The following is a 14646-nucleotide window of genomic DNA, read 5'->3' as shown; positions in this document are numbered from 1 at the left end:
GGCTCAGTGACCCGCCAGCCATCCCCTCATGGCCCCACGATGGGGCCCATCTTGACAGTCACCCCCCTTTCCCTTGGGCCTTTTCCAACTACTCCAGGGAGAGCCTGGGAGAGGCCAGGGTGGGGGGGTTCCCGACCTCTAAGCCTCTGGCATGTCCTGGCAAAGAAAAGAGCCAAGGAGAGTTGAGAGACATCTTGGGGCAGGGATTGGGGGGGTTAGTGCTGGTGAGACACCTGAACTCTTCATGTGAAGGGTATTTCCCGACCCTCCTGTGTGTAGGAGTTAATCTGGGCTCAGATGCAACTGCATGATGTGGTACTGGTTTTTGTACTACCTTTTTTGACATATTTCTGGAAAGGCTGATTGCAAAGATACTATTCAACAGAGGTAAGAGGTGTCTGACCCTTGAACATACACTCTTGCTGAAACATGAACGCATTAAATCCAGAGCCAGCTCGGCTGTAGACAGAAAGCATGGGGCTAAGAGGAGGGCTGGCCAGCTCTGCCTCCCCCGAGCTGTGAGAGTCCCAGCAAGTTACTGAATCTCTCAGGGCCTCAGTTTTCCCATCTGTGAAGTGGAGAGATACTTGTTTGCCCAGTCATGTCCCAAGGTGGCTGTGAGTTGTAAGGGGCTTTTTATGAAGCTAAGAGCAGCACCTGGGGTGCCCATGGGGGGCCCCTACCCCCTTGGAGGTGAGCACACTTAACTCTCGCCACCTCTGTGGGGCCAGCTGGGTGCAGCTGCCCCTTTGTGCTAGTGCAGAGTTCTCTGCGCAAGGCCAACTCTCTTCTCCAGCCTCCAGGAGACATAACCTCTGGGACAGGGCAGTCCTGATTGAAAATTGGCTTCTTTTTGCAATGGAGAGGCAGATGGGCTGGAGAGTGTGGGGTGTGGTTTGCTGTGAACTGTTGTCAGCAGCTGCAGCAAAGTCCCCCGACCCTCTGGCCAATTTGGGGCCAATCCCTTCCCCTTCTAGGCTGTGACATCCTCACTTCTACGATGTGTGTGTGTGTGTGTGTGTGTGTGTGTGTGTGTGTGTGTGTGTGTGTTTAGGGATTAACTAGGCACCCTGGTTCATAACGTGGAGATCTGAATCAAAACTTTTCCCCATCCCAGAGAATAGATATAAACCCAAACAAGCAAAAATTGAGATGTCCTGAAACTCATCCATGGACCCCGTCAAAAACCCTAGGCAGGAGGGTCTTTAAGGGACCTCTAAACTCTGAGCTCATGGTTTCCTAGGATACACTCAGGTGGACGACAGGGTCCCTACTGAGCCCAGTGGCAGGGATGCCCCATGGGAATTTCAGGTGCCCGGGCAGCCTGGCACCTCTCACATTCCCACAGCTCCCTGCAGCCCACCTTGAGCCTGTGCCCAAACCTGGCCTGTGGAGAGACATGCTGGACAAGAGGGAGGTCTCAGGTAGGAGCAGGATGTCTGATCCAATGAAGAGGGAATTAAAACCCACAAGAGGCTCAGACTCCTTTAAGGAAGCCGGACTTGCTCCGGTGCTCTTTCCGCTACCCCTCATTGGGCCAGCAGAGGGCAGAAGAGAGCAACGTTGCTCTCTTTCCAGGCCCCCCCGTGGGCGGCACTAGACCCTCGCAGGGCGCGGGCCAGGCGGAACCATCCATCCGTTTGCCGGTTGTCTTAAAAATGTATTTATCAACTTACAGGTAGCTCCAGGTTGGACACTTCACTTCACCTTTCTGAGCCTTAGTGCTATGCTATACAATTAAGAGAGTAGGACTTGCTTCATAGGGATACGAAGTTTAGATGCCATAACGCATATATTTAGCTGTTTCTGGCACCGAGCAAGTCCTAAAAATAGTAGCTGCTACAATTGCTGTTATTCACCGCTTCGCGCGGTTCTTTATTCATTTTTATTCATTTCGTACCAGTTACGTAGAAAATACTGCCCTCGCAGCTGGGAGGGTGGGGGCAAATTTCGAAGATGACTCAGATCTCAGATATATGGTCCCCGAGACAGGGAGAGAAAACAAGGCGCAGTCACTACGATCCGCCGCGGGGGCTGAAAGGGCATCTTCTTGGAATGTCGGGACTTTGAAGTAAATAGTTTATTGAAAACACAGATGCACGGTTCTCAGCACAGAATCCCCGGCTTCAAGGATGGTGCCGGCCTGTCTGGGTCTTTACAGAGCTTCACAGGTTACTCACCCAAACACTGCCTCCCCTGTGAAGTGGCCCCCGATTTCTCCCAAGTCCAGTGACTTCTCCTTTCCGTGTCTCCATGACAGACTTGACACTGTCATCCTTGTGACCACAGTCACCTGACGTTCACGGAGCGCTCACTACGTGCTGGGCGCTACGTGGGCTTCCTAGCTCCTTTCCCTGGCCCATGCTGCTGCTCCCACTGCCGTTTCCATCTTGTAGGTGAAGAAACTGACACCCCGGGTGCTTAAATCACTTGCCCACGGAGACTGCCGTCTATGCTGGCAGTTTGTGCAGATGTCTCATCTCAGTGCTAGACTGAAGACTCCACCTGGCAGTCCTGAATGCTGCCAGCTGAATTTCCCAGGTCCTAGAAGGAGAGCTTGGAAACTGGTAATACGGGACGTGGCAGTCTCTAGGAAAATAACGTTGGCAGGACACGATGGTTGAGGTGGAGGGTCGATGTTGTCTCTTGGGGCAGTGAAAAGTTGGGGAAAATCACTAAGAAACAGAAAAATCAGGGCCAACTCCACCCTAGCTCAAGGCAATGAACCCTGACTGTGCGTTGCAGGCTGAACATCCCCAGCAGAGGCTCTGGGTTCAGAGCCAAACCTTGTACAGCATCCCAGGAAATGTTTGGGTAATACAATTTATTAAAGTGAAGATTTTTTTTTTTGGAAAAAAGCTGAGGATGAAAATAAAATAACAGCCACAACACAAGTGAAATCCAATTTTTAATTTGGCTCTTGTACCTGGTGGGAAAGGTGGGCATGGCCTGTGTGTGTGTCGGGGCGGGTGCTGAGGGTGGAGGAGAAGAAACACCTATACGAGGCCTGTGATAAAGCAGACGCATGCCTTCCCTTCTGCACAGTTGCTTTTTAATTCAAGAAGTTGCTCAGGTGGGAAAAGCTGTCTGTCTGTAATTGTCCCAATGGCAGCCGGCATTAATGGCATGTGCGAAAAGTGGCCTTTGGGGACGAGGTATTTGAAAAATGACTGCCAAGGGTTAAGAACCTGGAGGTTTATTTTTCATTTGTGCAGCAACGAGTCCCAGATCCTTCTTTTTATTCTGGGAAATTTTTGTCTTGGCTTTTCAAATCCCCAAATGAATAGGGAAGGGGAAAAAAAAAAGTGAACTGAAGTGGTTCCAATTTGCAACAAGAGTGCAATTTCAGTTGATTTAAAGTGGGGAGCAACACAGGTAATGATTGCAGAAAGAGACTGGAATTAGTCAATAAATAAGGTTCAAGGTCTCCAGCCTCACTCCTCTTTCTTTAGCTTGAAGGGATGAGCATTTAAAAAAAAAAAAAAAAAGAGTGGCTTTATTGATCAGGTTCCTGATGAAAGCATGAAGTGGTCGGGACCCAGCCAGGTTATGGAAGGCACTGAGATCTGACCTGGAATTTGCCCCCCAGCAGTGTGGCTTGAGTTATAGAGAAGCCCTTGTTAACTGTGGCCTTCTCGCGAGCTTTGCTGCTCCTAACTGGTGTTCTCATCATCTGAGAAACTGGATCCTTGTGTTTCAGTGACATGGGGGCTTTACCAGATGTTGCCCTAGGGGTACATCAAAATAATCCCCCTCTCCACGCTTGGTCCTCCTTGCCTTCCCCACACTCCATCCTGTGCTGGGCCTCAGCCATAGAGAACTGCTTTCATTCCTTCCACGTCTAGCGTTGGACAGCTCCCCATCCAGTGGGACACGGTCCTGGGGATGGTGCAGATGCAGTGCTCGGAGCTGACCCTGCACACGGCACACACTCAGTAAGTGTTAGTCTTCATGACGGCACGTGTTATTCTTCCCAATTTTCCCACAGGGTGACAATGCTGGGTAGATGGGATGTGTGCTGTGTGTGTGTGTGTGTGTGTGTGTTGGGAGAAAGGAGAGACAGTTAGCACATTGCTGCGAAAGAGACTAAGAAAGGAGGTCAAGGAAGGCTGAGGATGGGAGCTAATGTGACATGCATTGGGAACGGGAGTGTCAGAGTTTATATCCTAAAGAGCTGGGTATGACAGTGGGGTAACTGATAAAGGAGCTGTATATACAGACAAGAGGCAGGGCTCCCCTGCAGAATTTTCAGAACCTGTGGACAAATGTGCAACCTTTCCGTGACTTAAAAGCAGAGATGAAGGGACAAGGAATCTGAGGGATCTAGCCACAAAGCCCAAAGAAGCTTTATCCAGGATTGACAGTTTTAAGAGAGTCTCATATTTCATCTTTAAAACCCATTCTAAGTTTGTGTTCTACTCTGTAATAGAATCTGATGCAAAAAAACAAAAATGAAGGAACCCTGGCAAGAGTCTCCACGTGTACCCGAGGGACTTCCCTGCCATATACACTAGAAACCTGTCTGCCTGGTGTGAGAAACAACACTGTAGGTGATGGATGGAAACATCGGGGAGGATTTTCAGAGGGAGTGAGATGTGCTTAAGTTTGCATTTCAGAAAGATGGATTGGTGGGTTAGAGGGAGCAAGTCAGGTGGCTGGGACCCTGGTCCAAAAATAGCTACAGCAGTTCCTGGCCTGACTGAAGGAGGAGGCAGCGGCGTGGGGTTCAGCGTGGCGCTGCCCACAGCAAGTTCCGGGGTCCGGGAAGCCTTCCTCCCCATTGAGAAGAGGAACCATATTTTGCAGTTGTTTGCAACTTGCACATTCTTCCTTGATTCCTTTGTTGAAAGGCTCTCTGTCTTGAAGATTCAATATTCCCCAGTAATGTAACTGATTCAGGCTGGAAATATGTCTCTGTGTTAGATGACACCTTGGCGAGCCGCAGGCAGCATGGCGGAATGGAAGGTGGCAGTTATTCAGAATCCCTGGGAGGGGGTGGGGTCTCCTCTGCTTGGGGAGGACCCTTTGGTCTACAGTCCGTACTGGTTATGGGTGATTTGCCCCCTGCCCACGGCTGCAGACCTGATAATGGATTCAGACGTCTGATTCTAAAGGAGGGGGTGAGGTCATTGCTAAGGGGTGGGGTCAGAAGGCCTCATGCAGGGGTGTGACCTGAGCTGGTCGGACTTGTCATAATGGGAGTTCAGTGCTCCTTGGATGGGGGGGGATCGGCAGAGGCCGTGTTGGTAAAGAGACCCTCTGGGCTGGGCATGGGTGGGCAGGTGGACCCGCCATGGGTCCTGGGACATCAGCACTGTCCTGTAGGTTGTGGGTACTACAGAGGTGGGCAGAGCATGATAACATGAGTAGAGGGAGGGAGGAGATTAGATTTGTTGAGCCAGTCACTGTCCCGAGAACGTAATCCAAGTCTTCTCACTTGATCATCACAACCACCGGGCACGTGACACATTATCTATCTGACCTGTGCGAGGACATTCAGCTTCAGAAATGTTAAATAACTTCCCCAAGGTCATCTGGGAAGAGCCTGGATTGGTAGCGAGGACTGCCCGAATTCTAAGCCACGGGGAGGTGGCCTCCACCCCTCCTTCCCTTTGAGATCTTGAATATTTAAACCTGCCTCCTCCATCCATTGTGTAATTAGATGCAGAAAGATGTATTCACCGGAATTCCTCCTGGGGAGTGACCAGTGAACCTGTCTGGAAAATATACTTGGATAAGCTGTTTTGGCAGGGAGGGTGAAGACAGATTCTGAGAGTCTGTTCAAGCAGCAAAAGATGTTCTCCTAGCTGCCGGTGCTTGAGTCAAGAGTGGTGGGGGATGTTGGCTTTGCATCTGAACCTGGGTTTTCCTTAAAAGACTGTTCATCGGTTCACCATCTGGCCTCAGCATCTCTGGTAACCTCAAGTAGAAATACTGTCTCTGAATAACCTACATGCTGTCCCTAAGTTCTTGGACAGTGCCACCCTGTCACCCTCCTTCTCAGCATGGGCAGGGCACTCATTCTCCAGCTGGGCACTTTTCTGGGCCAAATCATAAACAGACAGTTATGGTCTCTGCTCTCTGTGGTTTTACAGCACAGTGCTGCTGCCCACAGCATTTGAATTGGACATCACCCGCAGCACATAATTTTGAGCACACCTCCCTCATAGATGTATGGATATTTATTTATGATATCATATATAATATAAATTATATCCATGGACCACTGCTGTGGACTAAAGGTTCGTGTCCTCCCAAAATTCATACGTTGAAGCCTGCATCCTGACTGTGATGGTGTTAGGAACAGGACCTTTGAGAGGTGATTGGGTCCTGAGGGCGGAGTCCTCATGTCAGGATTAGTGTTATTTCAGAGAGAGACAGGAGACAGATGGTCTCCCCTGGGGGTGAGAAGACAACAGAGGCAAAGCAGTGCAAAGGCGGCTGTCAGCAAACTAGAAAGCAGGCTCTCATTAGACGCTGCATCTGTTGACACCTTGATCCTGGACTTCCCAGAGTCCAGGACTCTGAGAAAATAAATGTTGTTTAAGCTCTCCAGTCTACAGTATTTTGTAATAACAGCCAGAACTAAGACAACTGCTGTTCTAATGGCCTGTGAAAATAATAAAGCAGGCACAAAATGGGAGCCCTGCAACAATGAGGAGTAGGCGAAATAAACAGCATTCAGAGCACATTTTTATCACAAAGCGTTGTGAATGCTCTGGGAGGCACTTACGTATCTCAAATAGTCGTTTCGGCAATTGCAACCTTTGGAGATGACGTTTCTTTCCAGACCCGATGAGATCAGAGTTGTCTTCAGCCTAGAAGTCAGGCTGAGGGTGAGCTGGCACCGGGAGGACCGTGGCACTCGCATGGCAAGCATCATTTTCAACCCAGGGTTTCTTTGCAGGAATCTTTTTAGGCTGCTTGTCTGTTTTGGAAGGCATGGTGGAGTTACGGCTAAATACAGATTCTCTTAGCTGGACACACACAAGCTGAACGCATCGTGACGTGTCTGTGAGTGATAGAGAGGAGGCTGGGCTCTGTCAACCTCCCTCCCCTGCTTTGACTTTTCTTCCCTGGACCCTCGTGGGCCACACCTGACTGAACACTGAGCTAAGTCAGGATGCAGGTGTCAGTGTATTTATGACATCTGAGTGAAGCTCAGTCCGTATTTTCAGATAAAATAAACACCAGGATGTTCGCATTTGACCTTCTCAGGATTAGCTTGTAAGCCCTCCTTTGGAAACTGCCCATCGGCAGGGTAGGGTATATCCATGTGAGCCAAAAAATCACCCTGATATATGTTTGGGTATGAATTGTGAATCATGCAATGGGAAAAAGTCCAGGCTGCTGAGGGAGAGCATGGAATAGGAGGCCTTGACTTTGCCTAGTAATCAGGGACTTCTCCCTTAAGAATGCCTATTGAGCTGAGCTCCAAAGTAAAAAAAAAAATTGTTTCTGAGAGTCAGAGAACAGACACCCAGTAGAGGAAACATGTGCAAAGGCCCTGAGGTCAGAGGAAGCAGAATCCATGACGGGAATCCACAAAGGGAGGCTGGCTTCGCTGGTGCACAGAAAAAGAGGGGCCTGAGAGAAACCCTAACATCTCTCAGACACTGGGGACCGTGTAGGACACATTTCAGAGGAGCTGCTGAGAACATATCTCGGGATAAAGAGACACTGCGAGATTGGGAACTGCAGAAGTAAGCAGAGGTCGCTCCCTCCATCCCTGGGTGAGGGGAAGTTTGGGGCAGCTGGGGGGAGGTGGGGCCCAGAGACTCTGAGGAGGGCTGTTCTGAGCCCACTGAGATTCAGCCAAGGACATCCTGGAGACAAGAGAGATTAGTTATGACAAAGGCAGTGAAGTGTGCGGAGGAGGCCAGGGTGCATCGGCAACTGTCGCAGCTGCCGATAAAACCTCAAACGCACTGTCCACTGGCAGGTCTTTCCCTCATTTTAAAATTACAGTCTGTGTCCCCATGCCCTCTCTGCAGTGTTAAATTATGTATCTGTTCCCCAACCACATGGTACAGCCCAGCTTGGCTCTGCCCAGAACCTCCAGGCACAGAGAACACTTTCAAAATGAAACATAAATTGTCTTACAACCTGCATTTAATTTATGCCACCTTACACTTAAGATCTAAACAGAAGACTCTACAAACACACTTAAGCATGCACGCACTGCACTGCCAAGACTGAAGGAAGGGAAAAAAAGGAAAAAAAAAAAGATGCATTAGTCTCAGTTACATTCAGTGAGCAAAACACACTTCTTTACTCTGGGTAAATATCTTAGAATCCACTGGAAGCCATTTACAAAGCTCATACTGAGAAACTAATATTTACCCTGAGAAGCATTTGTGCTCTTGGGAGGCGGTGTTGTGTAGGCAAGAGAGCAAGGATTTGGGAATCAGACAGACCCAGGTTTGAATCTGGGATCCCTCAGTTACCTCCTCTGTGAATCCAGAAACTTTCCCTGAGTCCCCAAAACCTCAACTTCCTCATTTACAAAATGGAGAGAAAATAGATTTACCTCTCAGGATTATTATAAAGGTTAAATGCAATAGTGAGCATAAATGACTGATACCCCTAGTGCATATGAGCTTCCCCACCTGTGTGTGTGTGTGTGCATGTGTGCACGGCACCCACACACACCTACCTGCATGCGTACACCTGCTCCGTGACGTCATCTAGGAAGAGGCAGCAAAGAGGCTACAACTGGTAGGTCTTCACCCGTTTACATGTCACCTCTAGCCCAGGACAAATGTTAACCCTTTTGGAAAGTTTTTTTTTTTTTTTTAACTTCTCAACACTGTTATTTTTATGACCTACTTGTTGGTCTGTGATCTTGGCCAAGTCACTTAATGACATCTTATTGTATCTTACATATTCTTAGAAGTACCCTTGAATTCTAGGTAGGAAAGATAAAGGAAGGTAGGAAGAAAAAGAAAGGAGGAAGGAAGAAAGGAGGAAGGGAAGAGAAAAGGAGGGAGGGGGAAAAAAACAGGTACAGGGAAGAGTTTCAAAGACGGCAGGAGTGTTGAGTCTCGCAGAGTGTGGGCTGAAGAGGGCAAGGAGGTCTAATCCTTGCAGGGTCCTGTGGCTCCCCGGGCATGAACAGATGTCAAGGTAAGTCCTGCGGTAGTTTCATTTCTACCCAGTGGTTGACTTTCCACCAAAACCCTCTTCTCAGTTCCCATGAATGTGATGAGACAGAAAAGGGAGGCCAGATTTTGATTCAGAACAACTCCAGGACTTGGCTGCCACGGTGAAGATTAACCAAACAGCGTGACTGCAAACAGGTTCTGATTCCCCAGTCCTCAAAGTACTTCCCCAGATCAGGTCCCCCTCCTCCGTGATTGGTGGGCATCCAACAAAGCTTGGATAACAGTCCGGACTGTTCTCTTAAGAGCCCCTTGTCTAAGCACGAGGTCCTGGAGGAAGACAGTAGGCTAGGAACTAACCAGATAGGGGAAACTGAGGCCCGAGTCAAGCGTGGTCTTGCCCGAGGCCATACCGCTCAACTTGTGGGGGAAGGTAGATCCAATCGGTGATGCATCTTCAGGGTCTTCTGTTCATGTTTATTCTACAAAATCAGTACTCCTTGGAGTTGGACCATGGGACAGCCCTGGATGAGTCAGCCAAGCCTGGATCCAGGTCTTTTAACCCCTAGCCTCGTGCTCCTTCCTCCACACGACAGGAACGTCTGACAGGGAGTCTGACTTTTGAAGGGTTTAATGCTCAGCAGTGTTGGAGCCCTTTTCTGAGCTCTGGCTTCCTGAGATTCGCGCAGAAGCGTGCCAGACATGCGCACGAGGTGCTTTCTCTTGGAGGCTGGTGCTAAGTGAGGTGCAGCAGCAGCTGAGGGAGGGGTTACAGGAAAGGAAGGTGCAGTTGCACCTGAGAACAGCCTGGGTAAAGGAATGGGTGGGAGTTTAGCTTGGATTCACTCACGGAGTTAAGTCAGGCAGGGTCAGAGCGCAGCCAGCAGAGGATCCAGCCGGAAAATCTGAAGGAGACCCACCAGCAGAGGGCGGCCTGAGGAAGGGTTAGGATGGAAGCTGAGGTCAAGGTGAAGAAGTCAGAGGCACTGTTGAAAGTGAGGCAGGCTTTGCGTCCTAAGCGTGGGCTTGTCAGCTTGAAAGGGTCCTGTAGCTTCCATGGCTGCAGTGGAAGAGTTGTGTTGAAGGATATAAGAAGGAGCTGGGGGAGAGAGGCTGGGATCCAGGGTCTTTAGGATCAAGCAGAGTGTCCTTATTGTAATGCAGTGCCCCTCAGGATCCTTAGAAGGTAAAAGATATGAATTTGCAAAGAGTGTCCGGCTATACTCCCTGTGGTGTCCACCCTAGGACTCTGTGCCAACGTGCCTGCCCTCCTGTCCCAGAACACAGCTGCCTTATGTGGAGCAGCAGAAAAAGAGAGAACCAGTAACTGACAGGCTCCTTTAAACTCCACCCCAACATCTCATGAAAGGAGGACTGGAGGAACTTGCCCTCTTGGCCAAAGGAAATTTTGGGTTCCCATCCTTTGCTTTCTATGCTGCCGATGATCTGGACTTTGGGTAAGGGTGGGGCTCTCCATCGCTCTTTGTTTTAAAAACAGACCTCATTGTCCCACCTCTCACTGCGCACTGGGCTAATCGCTTCCAAAGAAGAGTGCGTTGGCCTGAGCGGAAGTGGGAGCCCGGGCTACAGGCAGTGTTTAGGGGGCGGGGCGGCCCCTGGTGTCCCTGCCACAGTGGTTGTCACACTCTCCCTTCCCTGGACTGACTTCCTGTAGCAGGCGTAGGGCAGGCCTCCCAAGCAGTAAGAGCTAATTATATCCCTGAGGAGTTTTTAGAAGAAGCCCCACGCCTCCCCGGGGCTCTGATTAGCTGCAGCGCCTCCCCGTCTTCCGATCATGCCCTTTATTAGATCGCTGTTGGATTCCAACTAAGTTTAATTCAGCCTTTGCGTCTCTAAACATCCTGGAGATGACAATTATGCAGCAGACATTTTCTAGAAACTGCCAAAGTTATCCGAGGCCACCAACTCAGGAGCCCCGAAAGCCGAGATGCTTGTTTAACATGAGCTTTCCGGGGAGCTGGCCCAGAAGCCTCTGCCGAAATCTTTGCAGACAGCTTCCTCTTTCCTTTCCCCAAGTGCCTCATTTAGTGAAGTGGTTTTGTCTCCTTTAGGTTGCTTTGTAATTGGGGTGATTATTCATTCTTGGCACAAGACAGAACTGGGAGGAAGAGGCTGGCTCGGGACCCCAAATGTTCTGTCCTGCATCCTGTTGAATTTCATCCCTTCTCTTACATGCTGTCTGAGTGCTTGACTTCTGAGACTTGAAGAGCCAGGACAGGGTCAGCCAATCCCAGCTGCCTCCTGGCCACTGTTCAGAAGTAGCAGCTCTGTTGTCATAACAGGGTCGGGCTTGGGGAGGAAGGCACCAGGGGTGGGGGGTGCTTTGCTTGCCAGCCAGGAGGAAAACGCAGAGACCCCCAGCCAGCCTGTGCACTGCACCTGCCAGGCAAAGCCGCCCTAGGTACGCTGTTCTGTCTGGTTTCTCGTTCGGACCAGCAGGGGTCACCCGTGATCATCGTAGGGAGATGCTCTAGGACTTTCATGTCAGAACATGTTACAGACATCCCTGGAAAGGAAATGACAGCACTTCTGACACTGAACTGTGGGTTTCTTCCCCACACCAAATTTTTTTTTTTTTGCCGTAATTCCATAATATTATGATGAAGATTTCTGAGCATAAAGTCTTTTTTCCTCATTCTGCCTTCCCTTTCAGGTTCAGTTTCTAGAAAAGAACCCCATGACTGGAATGTCCGGGGAACATGTTACAAACATCCTGAGGGCCTCTTTCTATTTTGACTCTGCCACGCGGCTTCTAAAAACAAACAACAAAAATAGAAATTATAATACGCTTCCCCCCCTCGAAAATGAAAGTCCTAACACAGTTTGAATCAGGAATCAGAACCACTGAGTTTAATATCCATTCCAACTTGAGAAATTTTTTCTGAAAAAGAAAAATGATCTCTTTTCATGGCAGGTATCATGATAGAACACACAGAGATTTTTTTTTTTCTACATGAGGAGTGAATAGACCATTCAACATTCCATTCATTGCCTGATGATTAACTGTTGCCCTATTTTGTTGGACAGGAGAAATAGAATTAATCATCCTAACAGTAATCATATCCAAAATAGAGGTGCTACCCTGCAGAATCACACCTAGGTTTGGACAGGATGGACCAGACGGGAGAAGTAAGGGACAGGGCTTCCTGGCAGAGCCATGCAATGGAGCAAAAGCTGGATATGTATTCAGGAGTGTTCAGGTGGCGCTGTGGACCCAAGGTGGACAAGCAGGAGTGTGGAGCCCAAGAGTGAATTACAGACTGAGATATAGGTGCGTGGAGCTGCGGTGGATCAGCATGTGTCATGTGCACGGCCGCTAGAACGGGTCTAGTGAGCAGACGGATCCGCTCTCCAGCATCGAGGAAGGCAGATCAACCTGTGTCAGAGTGGTAATCCAGACAGACCTCCGGGGTTTCTGGCACTAGGAATTGGGAAACTGGAGGAAAAGTTGGAGCCGAAAGAGAAAGCAATGACCATATGCCAGGCGTTGTGCCAAGTGTTTTCTCTACACCTAAATCTCACAGTGATGCTCTAAGACAGACAGAATTATTCTAGTTTTACAGGTAGGGCCAAGGAAGGTTCTAGAGCAGAAGGACTTTCCCCTAGGTGCCAGGTCTGTCTGGTTCTTTGCTTAGCATTGTGCTGGAGGTGAAATGGAGCTACAAAACTATCCAAAAAGGTCAGAAACCGTCCCAGTTTACAGGGTGTGGCTGACCCAGAGAAACGATAGGAAGTGGGGAGCGGTCAGCCAAGACGCTGCCTGAAGTTCCTTTTCCAAGACTTGGGAGGTCTTCTTTTTGACCAAGAAAAACTTATCCTATGGATGGCTCTAGCATCCTGAAGACCTTTCACTTGTCTGTTTTACCACTTTTCCTAATTTTTCTTAAGGCTGCTTTGCTTGGCGTGGACTTAGCTTCAGTTAAATGGGGAGCAGTTTCGGTCTGAGAGGTCTGGATCCCAAACCAAAGCCAGCTGGTTGTACGGAGCAGCTTGGCTTTAGGATTCCAAAGATGCAAAGACATTATGAAGTATGGCTTCTAGAAAGAATTTTCCTTCCCCAGTTCTGATATCATTATGCTGGACCCTGGTAAGACTGCGGAGGGGGAGAGTGTGTCAGTCCTTGCAATTTTCCGTCTTCCAGGTCAGGAGCAGATTATTGATTAAGGCTTAGAGCCGGAACCCAGGGTGAGAGCTACAAAGTCTTTCCTGGCCTTTCCTTTTCACCAAATGAGCTGAGGGGAGAAATGACTGTTCAGCGTTTCCACTGAAAAGAAAATGAAGTTGAGTTTAGCTTCTGCTTGTGTAAATTCTTAGTCTACTCTTGACCTCTGTGCCCTCAACCAGAAGCCATGGCGAGCTCTCTTGTGCTCCGGTGAGCCTCTGGACATGTGGGGAAGGGAAAGAGACTGCATGGATCAAGCCCTTACTAAGCACCCTGTCCTTCACAGAGGGTGCTGTCTGTCTTCCTTGTGATAATTCTGTCAGACAGGTGTGAATGGGCCCATTTTGTAGACATAAAAAAATGAGGCTCAAAGTGACTGTTGAACCGGAGTAGAAAGAACAAAAGCTATGGATTTTGTGGACCTGAGATCCAATTCCAACTCTTGCACTCTCTCAACTTCAAAATCCTCACCTGCAAAAAGGGTCTTCATATTTGTCTTTCTGCTTTGTTTTAGGGAACAATGAAATTATGTCCCCACATTGTCCTGTGCGATTTGCCTGCTTGTGTCAGGAACGCTGCAATTCATAGTCATCACTTTTGTTAGTGCTAATCATGTTTACAGATAGTACATGCTGGAGGTTAGTTCTGACCTCAGCTCTGGATGGTTCCAGATTCTGTGTTTTTTCTTCTACACTACATGTTCTGAAATTAAGCATATCACTCCTAATTAAAAGACTGGGAAAGTAGCCAAAGCAATCCGTGGCCTCCTTAAACTTCTGGGAAGCTTGAATTCTAGAAACGAATAAAAGAGCAATACCAAGTATGCGAGATGGGGAGATTGCTGGCAGCTTGGGAGCCGGGCAGCTGAGGTGTAACTGACCCAACTTCTGTTCTGTGAAACTGGGGTCAAAACACTCATTCCAGGAGACTGCACCAGCTGAACATTTTTATAATTACATGGAGGAAGGGTTCCCTCTACCCCAGGAAATAACATGTGCTGAACTCCTAATGTTTTTAGGTGTATTACACATTATTTTATATAACCATCTCACAAAACCTGCTAAGTCAAAGGATGGTAGTGCTGTGATGGGAAGATGGGGGATGGGAGACGTGTCAGGATGGGGTGATGCTATTTTGAGCACCATGGTTAGGGCCGCCTTACTGGTTGGAGGACAGATGTAAAGGCAGCCCCTTTGCTGATGATGACAGAGCAAGGAGGAAGGCCAGCAAACTCTTCTCCACCCTCTGAGCCTCTGGCTTCCTCTACTCCCGGGAATAATGGCAGTGGTTCCATCCATTTGAATAAAGCTTAAGGTCCAAGCCTTCTGCTGTCCATTGCTTTATCCTCAGAGCACCCCTGAG

General features: G+C 48.9%; 1 protein-coding gene across 1 annotated transcript in view; it reads left to right on the top strand.

The window, feature by feature from the left end:
* The window catches only part of ASIC2 (acid sensing ion channel subunit 2), a 924670-nt gene that overhangs the window by 346433 nt on the left and 563591 nt on the right, over nucleotides 1-14646 (top strand).

This window comes from Camelus ferus, chromosome 16, assembly GCF_009834535.1.
Source record: "Camelus ferus isolate YT-003-E chromosome 16, BCGSAC_Cfer_1.0, whole genome shotgun sequence".
NCBI lineage: Eukaryota > Metazoa > Chordata > Mammalia > Artiodactyla > Camelidae > Camelus > Camelus ferus.
This window is presented reverse-complemented; position numbering and strand designations above follow the sequence as displayed.